Source organism: Tympanuchus pallidicinctus, unplaced genomic scaffold (genome assembly GCF_026119805.1).
Source record: "Tympanuchus pallidicinctus isolate F22 unplaced genomic scaffold, pur_lepc_1.0 scaffold3, whole genome shotgun sequence".
Classification (NCBI taxonomy): Eukaryota; Metazoa; Chordata; class Aves; order Galliformes; family Phasianidae; genus Tympanuchus; species Tympanuchus pallidicinctus.
In genome coordinates, this window is record NW_026294747.1 from 16681521 (window position 1) to 16704432 (window position 22912).

The 22912-nt window shown below is 41.7% G+C and overlaps 1 long non-coding RNA gene across 1 annotated transcript in view; it reads left to right on the forward strand.

The window, feature by feature from the left end:
- Nucleotides 1-22912, forward strand: part of LOC128086517 (uncharacterized) — a 230190-nt gene that overhangs the window by 159612 nt on the left and 47666 nt on the right. The gene's annotated exons all lie outside the window — the stretch shown is intronic.

A 22912-nucleotide genomic window follows, 5' to 3' on the forward strand; every position in this document is an offset into this window, starting at 1 on the left:
TCAGTGGATGTTCTGGTTTGGCTGCACCTCAGGTTCACACAGCCCTGTACCTCACCCACATTTATTGAGCTTATTTGCAGCATAGGTTGTTTCCTGGAATACTCTGATACACAAATCCTTGGGTATGGTGACTGACCCACATCTACCATGCATTTGCCATTATTGCCTACATGCCTGGCATACTTTGATTCTTCTTTTCCCTAAATCTCAGATAGAAAGAAAGAAAGAAAGAAAGAAAGAAAGAAAGAAAGAAAGAAAGAAAGAGAGAGAGAGAGAGAGAGAGAGAGGGGAGAGAGAGAGAGAGAGAGAAAGAAAGAAAGAAAGAAAGAAAGAAAGAAAGAAAGAAAGAAAGAAAGAAAGAAAGAAAGAAAGAAAGAAAGAAAGAAAGAAAGAAAGAAAGAAAGAAAGAAAGAAAGAAAGAAAGAAAGAAAGAAAGAAAGAAAGAAAGAAATCTGCAAAATTCATATTTTTCATTGCAACCCAATGTTTTGGGCTGACCTTTCAAGGACATAAACAAACCACAAATGAGACTATTTACAAGAGAGGACATTCCTGAAGCCACTTACCATCACAGAAGCAAACAAACAAACATTGCCCCAAATGCTAGGCAAAGAATCAGCACCTTCCTGACCTCTGCCAGATTGTCAGGATGGATTTCTAATGGATTTAAGTGAGAATAACAGAAAGATATAAGACAGCTTAGGACCAGAGGCTGCTGTCTCATTTTATTTTTTTCTTATATCCAGTGCAGAATCTTAGGCAAGATACCTTTGTGACCAAATAAAAATTGTGTGTATATATATATGTATATATATATATAAATTGTATATATATATACACACACACACATACATATATATATATATATTTCATGAAGTGTTTACAAATAGAAGTCCTGTTCTGTTGGTCACTAGGATGATACATTGCATAGTAATTTTGTATCTGCTGTGTTACGTGGATGAGGAGGTAACTTATTAGAATGTGAGGACACAATTTATCTGTTAGGTACTTTGTGTTACTTTTGTAGCACAAAATGACCTTTAGGGCAGTTGAGCTGTTCGGCGGCTGGAAGAATAATTGCCACCTTCAGAATGTAAGAAATGTTTGGTAGATTCTTTTTATTATCCCTTCATAGAAGTCTCTATCAGGGAAAACTGAGGAGACATACAAAATGAAGTGGAAAAAAAGAATACTAAGGGAAGCTTGGAGAATTGCTAAGCTGGGACTGCAAAGGAAGGAAAGGTTGGGACCTGAGTGGTTACCTCCAGCTTTTGGTATTAGATGTTAAATGCAACAGAATGCAATGGTCAGGGAAAACAGAAAGGTCCCTTTTGGTTTCCACATTACTGTCTTTTGAACTGCATTTGATTTTGCAGTTTCATTTGCAAAGTAAGTAGAAATGAACTAAAGAACTCCAGAAGCAATATGAGGAAAAAATGTGCTTGGAAACTGGCTCTGTAACAGTTGCTCGGCGTGGAAATGCAGATGAGTGGGCTAAATACAGAAGAATGTGAGATTAATTTGCATTTCCTGCAGTGCTAGCACCTGTTGTCTGAGTTGATTACTGTATATTTTGCTGACATTGATTCATAATGCTTTATTTTATTTCAATACAGTAGAAGTGCTTTTACTGTACAGTTCAGAGTTGTTTGTTACAGTTTTGTTTTTCTGCTAGAAATGCAAATACTTGGCTGGTGTTGAATTTTTCAGACTAGAGCTTGAGCCCAGGGTTACAAACAGAGCCCATCAGAGATTCGCTGAATTAAAAGCCACTGGATTTAAAAGGCAATTAAAATAGCTCCAACCATTTTTCCTCATTGTGATTACTAGGCATGAATCTCAATACCAAGTTTGCAAAATTGTTCATTAGTACCTGGTAATGTTAATAGACAAGGTGTTTCCATCCCTCTACTTTCTCACTAGCTAGCTCAACAGTGATGGAAAGTTTTGCCTTTGAAGCTTAACTTAGACCTCCCTCCCTCTTTTTTGTTACTATCTTCTTTGCTCTTTCTCACTGCAGAGCAGTTATAAATATTTAGTGTGGTTGGGTAACCAACTGGTTTCTTAATGTGAAAATACTCTTTTTAGTTGCAAATGCTCCTTTTATCATGTACAACATTGTTGTCTTTTTTATTGTTATGGAGTCGGTGCAATTAAAGAAGCAAAAGGCTACAGAAGGCATCTAGGCGTATTCATGCCAGTGCAGGATTGTTCTATGCAGAAAGCTTGATTTGATTGCTCTTCCCAAATTCTTCCCAGTTATATATGTGGATATTAACCAAATTCTTTCAAATTGCTTCTGTTTTGAAAAACCCTTTCTGATTTTTCATTGTTATCAATTCCTTTGTAATGGTCATCTGGTCCTAACATATGAACAATATCTGCAGTTGCAGCTGTTTTTAGCATGACTGTTTAGCTTTGTACAGCAAATGTGTCCTGAAGGAGATGTAAAGCCAAAGAGAGAAAATGCTGCTATGAACAGCTAAAGTGTAATTCTGCAACGTACTGAATGACCTCAGATTTCCATAATGATAGACCTGAGCAAGGCTTTACCAATAATTAAAAAGGTGAAGAAACTGCTTACTGTTCAAGTGACTGGGTATGACTACATGTCCATGTGGATCACACACATGTCCATGTGGATCATACTACCTAACAAAAACCATTCTTGTCCCATTATATTCCTCAAACTGTTGTGGAGGGTTGTATGGAAGGATATTAGTTGGCCTAGGATGAAACCATACTGGGGAACATGCTGAGGGTTTAACACAAGGGACGGCTGTGGAAGCCCTGAACTCCACTTGTAAGCAATAGGAAGACTGGCCTGTGGATTGTATCCTGAAAAGCTGTTGTATGTTAATGATGGACTGTGATGAGAGCACTCATTAAATTAAATGATGAACAGTATTACTATATTACCAGGTCAAGATGTCAGCTTTTGGTTGTTCTCCTCTGCTGATATGAGAAATATTTGATGAAGGTGATTTCTTCTGAGGAATTTCTCTCTTTGGAAATGCCGTTTTCATGTCGATAGCACAGATGGCCAAGATAAGGAGGTACTTGTGTCTGTGGAAGGACAAACTGATCTGTACTAAAACAAGGCAATCTTATGGGAATGTCTATTTATCATCATCCTTTTCCTGCCAGTGGGAGTATTGAAGCAGGATGCCAGAGAGGTTAGTTACTGAATTTTACTCTGTAGAACGCAGAAGCTCAGAAGGGACACTAGGAATGTCAGCTCTCAGCAGCCGGAAGGGAGCCAGAGTTATGAGACAGAATACAAAGGCAATGGGACTGCCTGGGAGAACTGGGTTAGCAGGATGCCGGACAACCAAAGCCTCAGCAGCCCTGGGAAATCTGTGACTTAGGACACGCAGGGGGCCCGTGACCATTGATCTCTGCATAGGGAAGATCAGGGTTCGGTTTCTTCCTCTGCCTCGGGGGACATGGGGCTCATGTCCCACTTCCCAAGAGGGCTCTCTGGCCAATGAGCAATATGCTGTTTTGGGTGAGGATGCTTTCTGTCCATCCCGTCCAAGCTGTGCCAGTAAGCAGAAAAGAATTCATGGAACCAGAAGAAGAATACAAGTGTATTGGGGTATGCTGCTGGAGTATGGGAGAAACATGCTCAAGTTAGGGTAGGGTGATGAGAATACTTGTCAGCTTTGCTGTTTTATGTGAAATAAAATCCTTCGTGTCCTATGTGGAGCCATTCTCCTCCCTGCAGTTGTCTGAAGTTCTCTTAGTTTGGCAAGGACAAGGTGTGATGATTAATCACTTCTCATCTCCAAAGATGTTACTACCAGGAGCTTTCATTCTCTAATGAAGTGGAAATCTTCAAAGATTCATTTAAGGAAAGCATTTAAGCATACCAAAAAATGAGGGAGTTAACTGCGTGGATGTGGTACTTCTATCAGCAGTTCATTAGCAATTGGTATTATAATTGTATCTATGCTTTTCTGCAATAATTTTAGAATGTAAAAGTTTAATTTGTACCTTAAATCAATCAATGATAAGAAATCTAGGGTTTGTTTGTTTGTGCTTTTTTTTTCTATAAGGCAATAATATCTGAGCTAATCTGAGGATTGGTTTATGATTAGCTTCTCCAGATAGAAACGGCAAATGAGGTTAAACATGATTTCAAAACTATTCTTTTCCCAAAAGAAAGGGTATGTACCATAGGACTTAAATTTAACAGCTTCATCTGGCAAATCTCTCATGAGCTTCACTGGGTGCGTCCAGTTGGCTATTGATATCAGTAGGCTACCCATGAAATAGCACTAAAAAATAATATTTCATGCAATGTAAATGTTCACAGAATAGTATAAAATATTACTGGTACTTTAAAATAGGTGCTGCATTTCAACTGCAGTTGACTGAGTGAATGTTTGGTTGGGATGCAACTTTACCTACCCCGTACTCTTGCAATCTGTGCCTCCTCTGAGCTATCTAACTGTGGATTTGATGTGGCTGTAGGAGCCAAAATTCATGCTGAGAGCAGTGTAGGTGCGCCCTTGCTCTGAAATTCATCATGAAACAGGCAAAGAACAGTCCCAGCTCTAGTGTATTTTCAAACCAATACAAATTTCCTCTTTATGTGTATGCATATGTATACATTCACATGAGTATGAAAATGAGTGCAGGCTTGCACGGTCATTTTATCTAAACAATGCAGGATGTAGCATAATTGCCTATGAATGCATAATGAACACAAAACAATCATATAAGAATTTGCCTGTTGCAGACTACTGCTCAAATATGAAATCCCAGGATCAAGGAAACGTTGTAGTCTCAGTTCAGCCCATTCCATCTATGATATCATATGGACGTAGTATTTCCACAACAGTCTGTGTGTCTCCAAGCTTCTATAATGTGAACCATCACATTTAGCAATACTAGTTTCATATAGTGGTCTTGTCTTCCCACAGATGGAAATTAAGTACACTTACCTTAGGACAGCACCTTCAATTGGGGTTCTGCCTCACCATGTGACTTAATTACTTTCAAGGTTGCCTACTAACAGTGCACACCTCACTGGAGAGGTTCTTGTCTTCCAAAGTGCTCAGCTTAATAACACAGCTTTATAACTAAAAACATCTGGTATCATTCTGCAAACTGAGGCAAGAGCTCCTGCTGGCCTTACTGAGGAGAGCTCATCTGTCCATCCAGCTGGCTGTCAACCTGGATGCTGCCGGAACCAATGCACGCTCTGGCATGTCAGTGCTCCTACCACAGCAGTCTGTGCCCAACCCCACAGCAGCCCCCAGCTGCCGTGAGCAACAACTGCACGGAAGCTCCTGGGCAGCCCCTGCTTGTCCAAAGGCTTTTTAGATCCTACAGCTGGGTCAGCTTGGAGGCCCTTGAGCCCTGCAGTCCGTGTCAGGAATGTGCACTATAAAGTGCAGGCATCCTCCATACCTGCTGATAATGGATGGAAACTTCGGCCCATAAATTTCTCATTGCATTGTCAGAGCACTGGGCAGATTTTAACTTCTGAATTCTTTGTAAATTAGCCAAATATGGGCAAAATTTCAACAGTAAGGCAAAAGGCAGCCCTTGATCTGTTGTAATTTAAGTCCCTTCTCTCAAGTAGGGTTTCTTGGAAGTGTTTTTCTGCAAAACACCTAAATAGCTTTTTCTTTGTCTTATCTTGTTTTGGAAAATGGAAAAGTTTTAGTGAAGAGAAGCACATAAAACAGCCTGAGATGAACACATGCAAAATATTGGGCCAAACAATTCTACAGTTTAATGAAGTAGTAAATCCAAAAGTGTTGTAGACAAACTTTTGGGTAAACATGATTAAAATTTCTAGCTCTGCCATCAAATTATTTCCTAACAAATGAAATACAAACAAATGAAGCACAAGATTGAAATGAAAGAAAATTGGGGGTTTTATTCCAAACTCAGTCTTGGATTGAATTGTGTGAAATATTTGTCACCAAACATTCAGATTTCACATTGTCTTCTTGCTTTAGGGCATTCTTCAGGAGGCTTTCAGGCTTTTAGGCTTTATCTTTCTTACTGACAGTGAAGTTTACTATACCGTGGGGTGGCAAAGAGATTAGGAAAAGCCCAGTGTCTTCCACCAAAGCTGGATGAGGAAGCAGGGCCTGCACACTCTGTTCTCAAGACTTCAAATACATCCGATTCTCCCCCCATCGTTTTTGCATAATCCAGTGGAATCTGACAAACAAAAGACTCTCAGAAGTCAGATGGCATTTAATTTGAGTAGTAGGTAATCAGTGAAAGAGAGTATCCTGGAGAGAAGGTAATTTGTCTTGAGCTGACAATTTGAGATGGATGTGCTGGGGTTATCTGCAGTGTCAGTTCGGTCAGAGATGAACTGAACTCCATTTCTCTTGCTAGAAGTCTAAATCAACAGAGATCTCAGAGATAATGAGGTATTTAACGTGTTCTCTCTTTTCCTTGCTAGAGAGCTCCCGTCTTTTCTCACAGAAAGAAAAAAAGAAAGAAAAAAAAAAAAGGGAAATGACAAAAGAGAAAAGAAAGCAGACATAAAGGGAAATTTGGTTAGTAAATTAACTGTAAGAGCCGCATTAATCTAATCTAACTAATGGCACATTTCCCCCCTCAATTGGACTAGATCAACCGAGTCAGATAAACTGTACCACTCTGCTGCCTCTTGGCTCTGTTTTCCCTGCTGTGGTTTATGGACCGCTGAAAGCCTGTGGAGCATTTGCTGGAGTCCTTAGAGAGATGCTGGCCCTCTTCTTCATTAACTATTAAGTTTGGGCATTGCCTAAAATAATATGTGGTAGAACCAGCCAAATCTGTGTTTCTCTTTTAGGGTAGAAGCCTTGTTATTTTGAGCACTGACTACAGTCCAGATGAAATCTCATCGCTTTAAATGGAATTGTTAGGGCATCCAAATTGACTTTAATTATATTTTTATTTGCTAGTGGATTAAATTAAAAAAACCCTCATTTTAATAAAAGAAATGCTCAGAGAAACAGAAGACTTATGGCAACAAATAGCTAATTATGTTACTTTAGAAAATATGTGAAATTGTGAAATTCATTTAGAAGAGTTGACTAATTTTTTTCACTGGCTTGTGCTGAGGAATGGATTGTATTGAAGGGGACAGCTTTCAAATAATATGAGCCTATTATTTCTTGTAGAATAAAGGTCTAAATCAGAATTGGTGCTATCACAACATGACGTATTCAAATTTTTAGCTTCTAGCTAAATGTCATGGCTCAAGAAAAAAAAGAAAAAGAAAAAAAGTATTTAAATCCTGTTCAGAAGACCATTAAAATATGCTCTTAACTTCAGGACTTTTAACTGAAAACTTTAAAGCCAATGGCACTGAAACATTTGCTTAATATTATGCATGCACTTAAATATCTGTGCTGAATGCGAACATTGAATAACAAAAGAACCAAAAGAACATAGGGTGGTAGCAAGAAAGAATATTATTAAACAATGTTCTTTAGACAGCATGGCTTTAATTTCTTCTGTAGAATATGCAAGTCTTTCCAAGAATCTGGCATTCATTTCTGCCTGCCTCTTTGCCCCAGCAACTAGATGTGTATGAATATTCCTATCGATAATTTGTGACCAAATCCTGCTGCCGTCTGTTTCACTTCACAGAAACAGTATTCAGGTTTCAAAGTGGATGAAACAACCCAAATGTTTGTTTAGCTCCTTGTTCGTACAAACATCTTTGCGTTTATACTCTGAAATGAAAAAAAAAAGGAACTCATGTTTTCCTTATGAGTCACAAATCATTCCATTTCCCTGTGAATCTTAGGAAGTTGCAGGACATTGCAGGCTAACGATTCGACACAAGGTTTTTCCTTTTCCGTGGTGTTTTAAATAGGGTTGGCCAACACTTTGAGATTTCTCTTGAAAGATGTTTGTTGTTGTTGTTATCAGGGCAATGCTCTGCCATTGAAAAGTGTCTGAAAACCAATTTTTTTGCCATGAATCTTTTCAAGTATTGCTTGGATGTCGTCGTCAACACGTATTGCAGGGGAAGGCTGTTTTCCAACCAGAGCTATATTTGACCAGTTGCATTTTTCCCCATCAGAATTCCTGGGATTTCTCACCACACTGCATGGAAAAAGGCATGTTCCCCAGCAGATAGCTTTTGTGTGCCAGCAGCTAGGGAAATGTCTTTTCCTTGGAAAACTGGTCCCAGTGTACTACAACGGAGAGGCCAGTCCAGGGCAGAGTTTCCCTAACTGTGGGCTTCAATCCCCCAAGGACCTTGAATGAGTTCAAAGGGGGGCTCTGAAGCGTTAGAAAAAACAGTGCTGGTCAGCAGCTGCTGACTTTTTCCTGGCTGGAAGAGTAAGGCTGTGGTTTCACGAGATTAAGTCTTCAGCACCAATTCTGGCTTCTGGTATTCCCTTTCCAGCCTTTTCCTACCGCTTGTTTCATCTTCCCTCCTGCAGTGCACAGGCCCCTGAGTTCTCCTGGCATATTGGTTTGTGGCTCTGCTGTGAAACGGATCAGGAATTTGATCCAATTTGGAGGAAGACACACAAAAAACTAAGTGTTTCCCTGCCAGGCTATTTTTAAGCTGGACTTCTTCCCTGCTCCAGTTCATTGCACAGATGCATCAATAGCAGCGCTGCCGTAGCAGAGGCGTGGTGTGTCGCAGCACTGGAGTGAGCGCCGAGAAGCAGCAACACACCATTCTGGCAGGGCTGTGGGAAGGCTGGGCTGGCAAAACCGCAGCCACGAGAGCAGCATCAATTACTGGTGGCAAGGGGTTGCACTCTCTAGGGAGGGAGGAGTTGCTTTTCAGTGTCTTAATTGCTGGCAGCAGCTCAGTTCCTCCAGAGCAGGGGAGCGAGCATTTATCCCTAAAGCCAAAATTACAGCTGAGTCTTGATTTCCTCTGGCCCTGTGTGGCTGCTGACTAAGGGGCTGCATGAAAACTTGCTTCCAGAGTGGGTCACCTTTTCCAAGTGTCTAGAAACACTGCCCTTGGAATTCCAAAGGGATAAACATGCCTATGTGTGTTTATGACAGTCCAGCACAGGCTGATGCTGAGCAGTACCTGAAACAGCAGTGCACTGACCTCGAGAGATCAGTGTCCTGAGGAGGAGGGTCACACCCTTCTGTCACTTGCCACCACCTTTAATGACTTTACGTTGGGATTCATAAAGTGAAACTTGGATTCAGGGAAGCCACTTCATAACCAGAATCAGCTTCACGGTTTCAGCAAAAGAGTTGGTCTGAATTGCCAAGCAGTAGAAATAACTACAAGGCTTTGTTACAACACACTGGCTGAGCTTCATGCAGGGACTCAGTGAAAGCAGCGTAGCGTGGTGAGCCCAGAGCATATTTTGTCTTGCAACATTTTAGGTATCAGTGTCAGAGAAGGAGCAAGACATAAAAAGCAAATTTACCCGGGAGGAGCTCAACTTGCACCATACCTGCCCCAAGGGAAACTTTAGCAGATGAATTCATTCTTCAGGTGTGTGAATTCGGCTTCTTTTGTTCTCAGTGAAATAAATACAGAAACATAATTTCGGTCAGTGGGGGAAAGCAAGTTAGACGTCAACTGTGACTGTCACTGTTCCATTTTTGCTGACTGAATTCCAGCACATGTTTTAGATCATGACAGATGGTCAAGATTCATTTCATTGTAATAGTGAGGGAAATGAGAAAAAAATCAGCTCATAATACAAAGGCCCGCATTTTCAAAATATCAAAGCTACCTCGGAACTTTCCTAAAATCAGCTGCATTTATTGCCTAGGTGTTCTAAGTTCATACATTCCTCAGATATGTATAAATCCCTCTGAAAAACCAGAATTTGGGTTCCTACATCAAATAAATGCACTTGAAAATTTACCAGGAGCTTGTTAACAGACTAGAGCTGAGAAGTCCGTGACTCTGAGCATCACAGTGCTTACAAATGGAGAAAATATTACACGAAATCCGAACATCTGCTTCATCATCCATGTGCAACCAGAAAAAACACAAACAGCCACCTCCAAGGAGTGTTCATATCTACGCCACTGCCTCGTTCAGATACTGTGCAAGATCAGAGTTTCCAGTTCATGCAAAACTTTCCATTGATGAGCCCAGTTTCTGCTGTGTATATAATTCAGAAGCCCTCCACCTTGGTTTTATGCTGTGTGCTACAAAGTGAACTTTTCCTCTATGATATCCAGAGATGTAGGTGTTCAAGGCTCAGGCTTTAATACTCTCTATTAAAAAAGATACACACCCCGCAAACTTTGAATCCTGATCTGGGTTGTAGTTTCCAACAACCCACAAAATTAGTATGTTTAAACCCCAAACTCCAGTTTAAAGTCTAGTTTCACCAAAACAGATATATCATGCTTCATGGACAGCCTTTAGCCTCCATCATTAATCATTTTGATTCCACAAAAACTATTGCTGTTACCAAAGCATGTCAACAACATAAGCCGCATCATTTAAGTGATGCTGATGTTCTTTTCCTCCACTTTTAACAAAATAATAAATGCTCATTAGCTGTAAGAATTGGAAGCAAAGTATGAACTTCTTGAGACCTTCTCCCTCAGAGGAGATGGTTTTTTTTTTTAATTGACACAGAACAGCCAGCCCAAACATTCAAAACTCATAAATCAGACTGCCCAGAAGATGGGGGTTAGCTTACAAAATTAATATAAAGGAAAAAAGATGTTAAGTTTTCTCTCATTCAGTGCCTTTCAGTGACCATGAACTGATTTCTTTTTCTAGACTGTCAGAGTTATCAGCTTCTTCTAAACTGTGAATAAGAGCTGAGATCCTTAGAAAAGCTTTTTTTTTCCAATGTTTGTTATATTTTATGTTGACACATTTCCATGCATGTGTGGAATTATTTGCGTTAAGAGCTGTATATATGGATGGTCCCTGTCCCAAAGAGGTTATGAGCTAAGCTGAAACTGAGCAAAGTGATTATGTATAAACATAAAGGCTGTTTCAAGGAACCAGACTGAGATAAGTTTATGCAGTCTTCTTTATGAGGTTATTTGTGAACATTGTTTCTGAGAAAGTTTGGAAGAAAGATAACTGAATAGCTTTGCGGACATTTATGGGGAAAACATAAAGCACAGAAGTGTGTGTCTGTAGGTTTGACTTAAGGCTGAGGGATGCTGGCATCCCTGAACAACTGAAGGAAGGAGCCAAGCATCTTGGCAGAGCTCAGGGGTGGACGGTGGAGGGATAAAGTATGATGAGATTTCAGAAATGGTTTAAGATGCTGCTGAGCTGTGTGATGAATGAAAAAAGGAGTGGGTTTGCAAGAGAAAGCACTGCTTGAGCCTGTTGTGCTTACATTCATAGCTACATTATGAGTTACATTCATAGCTAAATCAGACAGGTCACTCTAAAAGTAATGCCTATTTATTTCTGTGGGAACTACAATGCATATGAAGAGCAAAATAATTTGATAGAGCAAATTTTCAGCTACAAAACACTATTTTTCGACATAGTCACCACCATTAGATATGTGTTTTCACCAGGAAAAGACAGGAGCCTGCATGCTGCACATATAGCAATCTGTAGCAGAGGTGATCCACCACTGTTGTTACTACTGAAATATTGCTGAAATGCACCTTCTACCTTCTCATGTGCTCACATCCACTGCGTGGTGGCCATAAATGTTCAGCAAGCATTGATGAATGTCATTGGGTACAATTTTTTCTGCATGGAGGAATTCAGTGCCATACCTTTGCTTCATCCACACCTCCATGTCAGACACCATTTTGTCAGACTGCCCCTCTGCTGCCATCTGTCTAGAAAACGTAACAGAATATTGGTGGGAAGGCTCAACCTCTACTGCCACACCGCCAACATGGCCTCTGATGTTGTGGGTCAGCATCATAAAATAGGAGGCATTACTTTTGGAGCAGCCTTGTGTTTGAGAGGTGAGCCGGAGAGATGTACTGCGTTTCTTGTCCAGGAGATGCGTTGTTGCAGAACCACTGTGTGCCAATATGTGTCCTGAGGGCGAGCAGAAAGGAGAGAGAAATTTAAGAGGAGAAAAATGCTACAGAAGCTAGAAGGAACACAGAGGTGTGAATTCCAGTGGTAGGAGAGAAATGTCTGCATTTAGAAATCAGATAGAAGTGAAGTGAATAAAAAGGACTAACAGGAGGCTGGGACCAGAGTAATAAAAGAAAGGTAGGAGAGTTCTTTTGCCGACCAGAAAGAGAGTCCTTACTGGGACATGCGAATTGCGCTCTGTGAGGTGAGGGAGAAGAATGTGAAAATGTCACCTTCTTCAAGCAACCAGAGAGTGAAGTTGCTCAGACACAGGATTTGGGCTGGATTTTCTTTTACTGATGCATCATTTGAATGATGCAGACAGCTCTGTCCTTGCCCATCCAGTCCAGCTGCCACTTAAAACTTAGGAGAAAAGAGAGAATACAACAAAAAGAAGCCCCAGCTGTGTGACAGTCAGTGCCTTGCTGCCAGATATGAGGGTGATGTGGAAGGCATTGTTTTGAACATTCTTTGCCTCACCTCCGAGAATTGTATTTATTTTATGGGTCACAAACAAAGCATTCTTTTGACTGTCAACCTTGGGCGCGTTCTTCAGTGCCTCCTTTGCATGGCCTGACCAGGAGGCTAGCTGTTAGTGATCTGAGTTATCCCAATTTACACATACCAGTGATTTAAAATTCCTCTGTGTACAGCTCTTACTGTACTGTATTTCAGTACATCGCAGGCAAACAATCCCATTGTCTCCCATATGTTTCAAACAACAAACATACAACAGGTGATTAAACTCCATAAACAAACAGGGTTTTCCCAGCAACAAATCAACACCTCTCTGTGTCTGGTATTTGTGGAATTTGATAAGCCACCCACTTTGCTCCCTCCCCATTCTTGTTGTGTCTGTCCTCAGCCTTCTTCATCTTTTATCCCCACCCTGCTTCACCCAGTTTCCAAAGGAAGGCATTCATTGTTAATTAACTGCTGAAATAGTGCAAGCAGCTTGGTTCATGGGATTGAGATGGGAATGGAGCTTTAGTTCTGAGTTTAAAATGTTTTCAGAGGCCTAAAAGGCATATATTCTCATTCAGAAAGAGCGAGGGAGATGGGAAAAAGTAATGTATGAAAGAGAGAGTTAGGGAATGTAATTGGAAAACCTCAAACCAGTAAATTAAGGCACAGGTCTTTATCAGTTTGAAATGATAGTTTTTTATTGTTTTGTTTTGGGTTTTTTTGAAGGCTCTGGTGTTTCTGGTACTTGTGTACTCCCAGGTGCAAATACTTGCCTTGCGTAGTGTTTCTGGGCCAGGTACTGTTGTCAGAGTGCTGTAAATCTGGAATTATTTAGGGTTAGTAAACAGTGCCTCTATCCAGGAGTTACGGCAGCATAAGAAATAATCTGCCTCTTATTGTACCAGATTGTCTAGCATACTGCAAGTATGGCCAAAATAATCAGAAAAATAGTTAAGAGATCTCCTTTCCACTTTCTGTTCACATTTGCTAAATTATGCACTGATACCTTTATGGGCAGATGAGTAAATGACCGTATTCCCTCTACATACAGAAGTTTGCATCTTATTCTGTTGTTTTACCTTTCAGACTGCATTTCCTGTTATTTGACTAAATGAAGCCTTTAACACGTGTTCAGCTCCCATCTCCAGTAAGTGGGAGTTCTGTATAACTGAGCTGGTAACCCTTTCTGGCCATTCCTGTGAAAAAATGCCCAGTCCACCAGGGTGGCTCACAGCTGGCTTGAGGTTGTCTTCATTTATTTTGGTTCAGATGCCGATAAGAAGCATTCCTGAGGAGAGAGGGGTTAGTATTTCCATTCTGATTGTTGAGGTTATAGCTGCATCCATAGTAACAACCGTTGTTCAACATTCTCTTTGTGTTCTGCCTAATTAGACGATGATCTGTAGTTGTCCTGAGAAATCCTTATTATGTTCAGCTTGTTTAGATCTCATGTAATATTGTTCCGTGGACTGTCCTGCGGTGTTGCAAAAACACTTAGCCCATGTTGATCAGAAGTGAAAGTGTTTCATTCCATGGAGAAATTAGGAGCTCTACTGCTGTCAAATTCACTGGTTAAATGAAGCAGAAACTTAGTTCAAAGGCCAACTCCTGGAAGCATTTTCCTTTGCAACATTTCAAGAAGCAATACTTCCCTTTTGGGTTTGTCCAGGAGAACATGCCTATAAACTAAATGCCATGCCTTCTTAACAATGACGAATATTTCATGTCTAGTGGAAAAAAAAATAAATAGTGTGTGTGAATGGAGCAAACCAAAAGGGAGACATTTATTCAAAGGATCTTTGCTGTGCCATCTGTCCTGGGGGAGGGTTGGGATTTGGGAAGTCCAATTCTCTCCTATAAGCCACATCCACATGATGAAGTGCAGGGATTCCCTTCCAGTTCTGTTGTGGGGCTTGTCCTGAAGTATTGGTCCTACAAATGTGCAGATGCTCCTAAAAAGAAGGATGCAGAATGAGAACAGCATGCAGGGAGGCCTCACGTCTCCCTGCAGATTGCTGCTGTGGGCCACATGCTGTTCCAGGGGTCACACTGCTTCCCCCAGACTGCACTCCCCTGCTGCCTGCTTTTCCTTTGCCCTGTAAGCTTCCTTCTCTGATGTAGGTATGGAGCTTAAAACCTGCGAGGCGCTACCCGGGCTTTACCAAAAATGTAAATAATGATCTTCAACACAGTTACGAAAGGGGTAAGGAATCAGGAACCCAGACTTCTGCTCCTTTGGAGTCCTGGGTGTTCTGCAAGTCTTTAGATGTGCTAATAAGGAGCGGGTTGCTGAACTTCAAGAACCCAGATTTAAATATTTTGACCCATGAGCAGAGATACAGCAGATAGTTGCAGGGATTTATCTGTGAGTCTTTTCTCAGGTGAGGAGCAGGCTTGGCAGTGCTGTGCCCTGGAGGTGCCGCGCTGTTCATCTGCCCACGGCTGCATCTCAGATCCTGTGCTGCTGGAACTCAGGCTCCCTTCCTGCTGCAAGGGAGCAGGTCTTATCAGAGGCATCTCAAATGTCCTAGGTCTTACCAAGAGCTTTTCACCAATCACGGGGGTGTTTTTAATCACTCTGAACAGGAAATAGCATGCTGCATTTAAATACTGTATATAATTATCATGGGAAATATAATTAGCAAGCGTAATTAAATGGGCTTGACTGCATATCAGACTGTTTCTCGATTTTTCACTCAATCCAGCTGTTTCTCACAAGCTCTTTACTTTGAATACTGGTGGTCTGTGATGGAACCTCTGCACAGAATGCAGAAAGAATTACTTCTTTAAAAGCTATTCATTTAATCTAACTAGGCTAATTTATTTAAATGCAATCATGATATTTTCCAATACAACCTCTTTTCTGTACTTTAGATGCTTCATTTTGGAATGCCTGGATTCAACAGAAATATTCCAATTTGAAAGCTTTATAAACCCCCAAGTATATAAAGTCTCCAATGGCAGAGACTGGCTCTTTGTTACGCGCTTGTTTCATGTGTTGCACAACAGAGGCCTGATTCTTGATTGGATTCTCTTATGTCTAATGATAATGGGGATAAAACCAGTGTGGTAAATAACTGAGTACAGTGCTGGTTTCTGATGATGCTTTTTCCACCTTCTTGGGAAGGAAAAGAAAGGAAGCATTCTGAAATACTGGAGAAAATACTGTCTTCTCTTCTGGCAGAGATCATGGGCTCTATAATACCGCAGTAGAGTTAAAATATTGGGAAATACTAAGAAAAATGCTGAGTAAATGAGAATAACTGTATTTCCATTTAAAGAATGGTCCCCTTTTCTGCCCCAGTGCCCTACCTTTGGATTTGGCTGCGTATGATGGCTGAAGCGATTGAACAGTTTGCTGCCTGTGAAAGGCAAATTGATCCTCTGCCTTCCTGTGAGCAGGACATTGCCCTTACGCTGGAACTAGTGCACTCATGAACCCTTGGCAAACTAGTTCAGTTTCCTCTGCCAGCAAAAACCTCTGTTTCTTTATTTTTCTGAGTTGTCTGAATGAGCTGAGCTAGCTCACCAAGGAATCAACTGAACTAATGTCAGCACAGAGATCCATCCATTGGGCAGCAGGGGACAACAGATCCTTTTTTGTAGGAGTGGGTGCTTAGGTTGGCCCAGCAGCCTCGCCTGACTCCACTTAGCTCTGTAGTCATGTGGCAAATGGTATCTGAAGATTGTTGTATAGCATCTCCACAGCCAGGAAAGCCTGAGACGTTCCCATATGCCAATGTGCTTAGCTGAATGGCACTAATTCTTAAAGTGAAAGAAAACCTATGAATATTTGGTCACTTTTTTCTTGGATCATATTCATAGCCCCTTATCTTGCATGTTCCATAGGTAGCAAAACATGCATTTTAAAATGGTTGCAATACAGGTGCTTGTAGCACACAAGAAGCACCCTGCAGCTTTATAGCCTATTCCCAACCTTTGAAGAGCAGAGAGTCACAAACTATTTAGTGCATAGTTAAAAAGCAATGGTTACAATTTTTGTTCTGTAATTTTTGTCTAAGAGTAAATTCAAGGAAGATCTTGTACTTTCAAGGACATTCATTGATGAGGGGAAGAAAATAATGTAATAAATTATTAGTGCAGGATCTGTAACTACAGATAAAATGCTGTACTAACAATATTTCTCAGACACAACCCCATTACCATAAATAGTGGATGTGTGTGCTATCAAATTACCCCGCTGCATAAATTTGATCTGTATCAAGTCTGAGCTCTGAATCACATTTCCATTAACTCTGTTAGGAGCCATGATCTGCACTTTAGGCTAGCATTCTTCCAGCTGTGAAAGAACAGGCAATTAATCCAGGACTAAGCTAAATGGTGCAGACAGACAGTGAAGACCTAACTTCAGCAGGCTGTTGGATGATTGAGACCAAGAGAACGATCAGCATTTTGGGTCACAGAGCTGTGATGTTTTTTATGGGGTAGTAGCAGTTCTATCTCTGGATTTGGATTTGTATCAAGTCGCAGCCTGGGTGCTTTGTCAGATGTCAAAGCCCAGCATAGCAGGAATTCAGGAACTGACTCCATCCTTCCCTGGAGACCAAACAATTAAAATTTGCAGTGGCTTCTTCATGTTCACTGAAGGCTCTGAGGCTCCATACACATAAACCATCACCATAATCTAGCCAAAAAAGTATTGGAACTTTAACAGTATATTATATCTTGCTGAATATGACAAAAAGAGGTTGGAGAAATTATAATAGTTGATGTAACTACTTAACACCAACAAACTCAAAGAAGCTGATGTTCAAGGTAACAGAAAAACAGAAGTTTATGGAGATAGTTAAAGGATTCAGTTGTCTTGATTTAAACAGGCAGTGAATTCAATACTTCTTCCAAATCAGAGATTCTTTTCCAGAGTCTGACTTCAGTCAGTATTTCCTGCAGTGTGAGAGAAGAGGAGCTGGCCGTGTCATTTTAAAGATAATTAGCTGGAGAGGACATGACTGACGCTGAGAATCATTCACCACTTCCAACCAAGATGTCTGACTGACCTGATAACCACAGAGCAGCAAATGGCAGACAGTATAATTAAGGTCCCTCCGATGTGCCCGGTGTCAAAAATGCCAAACCCCAAATTCCATGGTTTCTTCTCTAAGCATGCAGTAGAACCAGTCAAAACAGCTATGAATAAGTTTCCCCTGTATCTGCACATTCCATAAATAGTACAAATATAATTTTATAGCAATAACTGAGACTTGAATCGCAGGATTATCTGTTCTGATTCAGACAATTGTGTAGTTTAACCTCTACCATTTGAGTGCGAGCTTGGAAAAGAATATGGGGTATAAATTAGTTCTTGCTTGTACAACAAAACCGTGTGGGGCAGGGTGCTTGCTTATTCATGAACAGCCTGACATACACCAGTAGCAAACAAAACTTTTCAAGAATAGAGATCATCCTGCTTCCATTGAAACCAGTGGGAATGTTGTCACTGCCTTTGAGGAAAGAACAGTGCCCCTCATTTACATACTTCTAAAGGGTCTGTCTTTAGTTATTTATTTTTGCTTTTGTTTTATTTTTTTTTACTTCCTTGTCAGTAGTTGCATCAGGTAGGTCTTTCCAGGTACTGAGAAACCAGAGAAATTGATTTTACATCAGATTACATCTTGCTTGATTGCATAGGTATACTCTGATCAAAAGAGCCCTGTAACTCCTGGGTGCTCAAAGAGCAAGTGGGTGTCACAGAATTGCCAGAGCTTCCCGAAAGGGTAATGGGGAGATGGCCATAGCAGGGGGAGAAGCAGATCTTTTCTGTCTCTAGGGAATCCTGGCATCAAGGTGCCAGCTGGGGCTACGGAGCACCAACACATTTCTGTTACCACAGGAAATCGGAGCGACAGTAGCTCACGCAGAAGCACAGTTGTGAAGTATCTTGTGCATTCTGGACGTTATTTTATGTTTTATTTTATTATAGGATGAGTTATGCATAGTTTATTAGCAAGCTTCTGTACTTCTGACTTGTTGGTTATCATCTGAAGTCATCCATCACTTTTCTGTCCACCTTGGTAAGAGGCAGAGCGCTGCTGGAGGTTGGGTGCCTCTGCCTGAGCAGCAGCCATTGCTCCAGGCAGCTCATGCTGCCCGAGGACTTGTTGCATGTTTGGTGCTTTAAATCCTGGAAGCAGTAAGCTACTTCTAAGGACTTGTTCCACACAACTGGAAATTGCTCTGTGTACCACTGGTTATTTTTACCCGTTAGCATAACTGCACCAATAGTTACAGTAAATCTGAATCATCCAATGTTGTAAAGCTGAACCTTGTATGAAGTTGGACATAGGTTATTTCAGTAACACCTGGGAAAATCTTGCGAACTCATACAGAAAATGAAAGTATTTTTTAGTTTTTAACAAGCACCACTTTCACCTAATTGTGTTTGAAGGATGTAGGAATGTGTGTTTGTGAGAAAAACATCTGATAAGAGAACAGGTGTTTCCTTGCTATCCCTTGAAGAGCTGTTCTGTGGCCTTCTTGTCTCTGTCCCTAATTTCCATTCACAAAAGCTGTCATCTCAGCTGATCGAAGTGGGAGTCCTTAGGAGTCCCAGATCCGCAGAGGTGGAGCCGAGGGGTTTTGGTTTAACTGACAAGTGGCTTATGGCCAGCACTGCATCCTTGCAGTTTGTGTGCTTACAACACGGGCGACATGGTCTGTGCCAGGGGTTACTCCTGATCGAGCCTCTCCACTCCCGAGTACCGCGGTCGCTGACACCCCTGTCTCTCGGGCAGCGGCGGGCCTCGAACCGGCAACCCTTCCTCTCCGAGCTCGGGCCCCCCGCGCTGGCAGCACACTGACAGCGCGCTGGGCGGCACCGCGCCGCCGGCGCCCGGCACGCTGATTGGCCAGCCCGGCAGGCGGCGCAGCCAATGGGGCAGAGCGGAACCGCCGCCGTTCAGGAGCGGCAGCACGGCCCCTCGCGGCGGCCGTTCGAGGGCAGCGCCGTGGGTCCGGGTTCGAGGCCCAGCGCCGCGGCGTGCCGGCGCCCGGTTGGTGTCGCGGGCAGCGGGCACCGGGCCGCTCCGCTCAGCGCAACGCGGTGTGAACCCTGCTGGGCTGCTGGTGTGTGTGCATTTCGGGCTCTGCCTTCTGCAGAGCACGCCTGCCATGAAGTCATTTTTGTTGCTGATTGAAATCATCTGTTTTCAGTTCTCTGACAAATTAATTGAACTTTCCTCTGACTCAGGGGCCTTCTGACTTTTGAAGCAGATTTTGTCTACATGCAGTCTCCCAGACGAACACAATTTAATTTTCTAGGCTCGAAACGAACTTTACATTTCCAGAAAGTCAATGAAAGCAGCATTTGTTCTGGTGATAGCACGTCGGCTTTTACAAACGTGGCACAGGAATAAACGTTTATAACTTGCTTGTTTTACTGCAGCCGATAACCGGCTCTGAGGCGTGTTAGATCCTGAGATACACGGTGCCGATAACGTGTGGGCTGAGGGCAGCTTTCCTCCATGGATGTGAAAAGAGCTCTCAGAAAGGAGCTGTGAGAGCGCTGCGGGACAGGGACCAGCCCGTGTGCCGTGCTGAGAAACCACCGCAGGGTGCATTGCATGTGGATTAGCAGGACCTGCCAAGTTCAGCTGGAGTCCAGTTCCCCTCTGCCCCCCAAGTCCCGGGCCATCATTGGGCTCTTTAACAACGTGGCTCGCTCCACCATTTTTTGGATCTATCTCTGAGGGCTTTTAGAACTCAGGATAGACTTAAGCCCGTTTTCCAAGCTAAGCATGTGCTAATGTATCTTGCTGGCCTGGTGATGAAGAGGATCTGCTGTTCTTCTTGACCAATCTGAGCGTTCCTTTTTATCTACCCCATCCACTCCAAAATCGAACCTTAAATAATTTAACTTAGCGACTCTGCTGGAAAATATTTCTCATCCCTCATATTAAATGCAATTAATACAGAAAGATCTCAATGAGCCTCTTGGAAATCAAACCCAATTCCTGTCCTTTGCAACCTGGACCAGCTGCAGAATTTTTGCCACAGACTCACCCGCCCCATTTCTAGCTCTTTGTCTTCTCACTAATTTACAGCTGCTATTTTGAGTAGTCGCCAGCACTGAGTTCACTGAAAGTCTGTGTTCGACTCAAGTGTTAGAAAGGAATTAAAACAAAGATATGAGAATCATAGCAATAAGTAGTTGAAATTTCAACACTAAACCTCAGACCCAAACATTCCCAAACGCCCAGGAAATGTGTAAGTGAACCCAAACTCCTACTTTACGATTTTCTCCTGTACATGAATTGTCCAAACCAAACCCTCTGATTCCGGGTGCACCTGAGCCTTTTGGTCACTGTCTCTAGTTTCACTGATGTTTTCAGTATGATGACAAATCTGAGCTTTGCAGCTTTTTAAATTTTTATTTCAATTACATTACCGTTTCTAGGACTGTTGCTTAGAAATCACCCTTTGATTTCTAAGCAGAGCAAATTCAGTAGAAGAGTCTCAGCAGAGCTTTCTGTAGGTACCAGAAGTGAGTGAATTTAGAGCTGTTACAGTCCACAACCAGAGCACCACCGCGAGTTTCAGGCCTGTGTCTACTCTCAGGAGTGCTGGTGCTCTCCAGAGAACAGAAAAAAATGTTAGGAAAATTTCTTAGTCAAATGACACATTTCAGGATGCCAAGTGATTTGCAATCTGCTGGCATAATAATGTTGATAATGATATTCAGCATATTTGCTTAAGCTTTTCTGTATTTATTATGCAAGCCTAATAGGTCTGTCAAAAACATAGCTAGAGATTGGACATGGAATCTGCAGCTGTTCAAACTTTTTACTCTCCAGCCACAATAGTTACTAAGGCACATTGAAAACTTGCTGTTGTGAGTGTACTATTAACACTTCAGGGCTCTGAAACAACATGAAAAACAGTCGCTGTTTCAGGCTTTTTCAGAAATGTCGTGCAAAAGGACGGCTATATTCAGCTGGACCACCCAATCCTACCCAGTACTTGCATTTTATGCCCTGCCGTGCAATGAGGGTGCATTGGATGCATGTGATCTTGCCATGAATTTGCAAACTTTCACGTTATTCTGGCAAATGTCAGCTTGAGGGGATTTTGTGTCTTTTTCAATCAGAACTCACATGGACTTTAAAATTCTCCTCCCATCCCTTTATGGTTTCACCCAAATAATAAGGAAGTTAAGTGTAAAGGAAAGATCATCGAGTTGCTTTGCATTGCTGGAGTAATGATGGCAAGTGATTCTTGTGCTGTAGATGAAGGCTGCTGTTGCACGATCTTGAAGGATGAAATGTGCATCCTCATACCATTTTAGGTTGATATCAACTTACAGGATATGTGTAAGTACACTGAAAAATAGAGGACTTGTTCATGTTGGTCTGCAATAATCCTTTAGTCCTTCAACAGATGTCATTTGTCAACAATGAGAAATGTCTTTCAGTTTATGTTGAGAAGAATACTGACTTTATTATATGTTCATACAAATTATCTATATATTATGCAACTCTCCAACAATAGAACATACTCTCCAATTCTCTTCTACCATAGAATTACAGTTTAGAACATCAGCTTTTAATACAGTGAAAAGTGTAGGCATGCAATAAATGAACCAGTAGCCACGAGCTATGACTCAAGCGTGGTCCAAGAGTGTCAACTCAAAACAGTACAGAACTTGGAACAAAAGACCTCCCCCGTTTATATTAGTTTGCGTTGAAGGATGTTTTTTATTTTTATTTTTTCAGAGAAGACAGAGACCTTCACATTTGTGTTAGAAGCTTGGCTCCAGCCAGGCACCTAGCAGCTCCTTTTGCTCATCCTTGTACAATGCTAGGATATACCTGAACTTGCCTTCATTTTCTGACTTCCCCTGTACTGGCAGGTAATTGCATTTGATGCGTCTCCTTGGCTGAGAAAGCATGCCAAGCTATGGGATGTTGTCCCAGGATCAGCTTGTAGGAAGGGTAGAAAATAGAGACAAGCAGGCTGGTAAGCTGACTGCCTGTGCAGTGCAGTGCCAGTGAGCCTGGGGAGCTGGGAAGGAAAGACCATGAGGCTGACTTCAGACTGAAGTAGGGAGAGAACTCTGCTGGGAGTGGTGGCCATGCCATCTGAAGAGTGCAGCAGCATGAAGCAAGTAGCCTATGTCCCTTGCAAAAAAAACAAAAAAAAGGAGGACTTGAAAGCACTCGTGATTATTCCGTATGGCATCTGAAGCAAAATTCCACTTTGTAATCTAAATTGAGCAGAGTGCACGTAGTACGAGAGTCAGATAATAAGGCATTGAACTCAGGGAATCTCATCTCTGCTTTCAAGTTGCATTTCTCTTCCTCTGTGCTCATACCCCTTCTAATTCAGTTTGCTTCCAAATGAAACTTGTTGAGGAAAGCAAACAGTTGATTAGCAGCTAATGCTCATTTAATAATGGAACAAAATTAGTTTGTCAGCGAAGGCAAATTCACTTGAGGAAGAAAG